Consider the following 1,814-nt stretch of genomic DNA (forward strand, 5'->3'; position numbering starts at 1 on the left):
AAGATCCATCTGACAACAGCTATGCTATCCCTTGTTCTACGTCCTCTTCTGAATCTGGCTTGAACCTCTGGAAGTTCTCTGTCAATATACTACTGCAAACGTTTCTGAATTATCTTCAGTAAGATCTTACTTGTGTGCGATATTAATGATATTGTTCTATAATTTCCACATTCTGTGGGATCACAGTGATAGAACCCAGAATAATGGTGAGTGGGGTTGGGTGGGGCTTAACTGGAGGGTGGCAAGGAGGGAAATTAGCCAAAGGATTGTTGGTCAGTTGTGTTCCTGGGAAGTCTCCCCTTCTTTTTCTCCTTCATTGTTAGCTTCATTGTTAGAATTTTCCTGGACTTCTCTGGATGAATTGTCTTAAACAGCCCACTGTGACAGCATATCACCTATCTGGGATTGGTGTAGCCCCATTCTTCTATTTTATCTGAATGGGGACCACACCCCCATGGTCTTGGCAGGTTCCTTTCTCCTGCTTCTTGGGCAGGGCAACCCTGCCCCCTCCACTCTGGGCAGTGGCCCCATTTTGGCCTTTGGGGACAGCAGCTCCAAGCTCCTAAACCAAGTTGGTGGACATTTGACGCTTCCAAACTCGGAGATTATAGCTTCACTCTTTGAGACCTAAGAGACATTGGCTCCACCCTTTGAAACCATAAAATCCTGTGGCTCCACCCTTTGAAACAAAGGTAGCTCTTGCTTCCTGTGGTCCTACCAACAGTCTGCTGATTCCTGGGCTGCTCCAAAGATGGTCCTTATCTTGGAAAAGGACAGATGTAGATCCTCTGGCCTGTTTCCTGCCTGTAGATTTCTAAGAAGCAGACAGCATTTCTTCTTTCCATCTTCTTTCTGTCCCCCCTTCATTCTAAATTGATGGTATTTCCGCTGGTGTGGTTGATTAGATCCATCAGTGACAGGCTTAAGCTCTTTAACAAAAGATTGAATTACCAACTCCTTGGTGAGAGTTTTAGGGCGCATTTCCATTGTTTGTTCAACACAGTTATTCAGACACTCAGGTTTCATTTTGCACAGTTCATTTTTAAGTCCATCTTTTTCTCCTTGCATTTTACAGAAAGTGGCAAAGAGAAACCACACAGCCCCTTTAAGATCTTGCTTAGAGGTCTCCGTAGCCAGGTATTCAAGTTCAGCACTTAAAGTTCTACATTCCATCAAACATTTGAATATAATTCAGACAAGTTCTTTGACACTGCATAAAAAGCATCATCCTTCCTTTATTCTCCAGTCATGTTCATCATTTTCTTTTAAAGCCTTCCCAGAAAGAAATTTCACATCCAGGTCTAGCAACAATCTGTTGATGGCCCCATATGTATTCTCTAAGATGATAGAGACTTCCTTTATGGCTCTTCTCATTACTTTCTAAGCCCTCACCAGAATTGCCTTTGACATCCATAATTCTACAGTCTCTTAAAGACAATCTAGGCATTTGCTATCAGGCATCTTAAAAACTTTCCAGCCTCTACCCAATTTCAAAACCTCTTCCACATTTTAAGTAGTTTTTAGAGCAGCACCCCTACTTCTTAGTACCAATTTCTGTTTTAGTTATCTAGTGCTGCTATAACAGAAATACCACAACTATGTGGCTTTAACAAACAAATGTGGTTTTTCATAGTGTTGGAAGCTAGAAATCTGAATTCAGGGCACTGGCTCTAGGGGAAGGCTTTTCTTTTTGTCAGCTCTGAAGGAAAGTTCTTGTTCCATGGCTCCTTGGTGATCTTCATGTGGTGTGGCATCTATCATCCCCCATCTCTGCTTGTTTCTCTATGCCTGATCTGCTGGGTTTATATCTCAAA

The sequence above is a fragment of the Orycteropus afer genome, unplaced genomic scaffold (genome assembly GCF_000298275.1).
Source record: "Orycteropus afer afer isolate SDZICR_OR568_19922 unplaced genomic scaffold, OryAfe1.0 scaffold00368, whole genome shotgun sequence".
NCBI lineage: Eukaryota > Metazoa > Chordata > Mammalia > Tubulidentata > Orycteropodidae > Orycteropus > Orycteropus afer.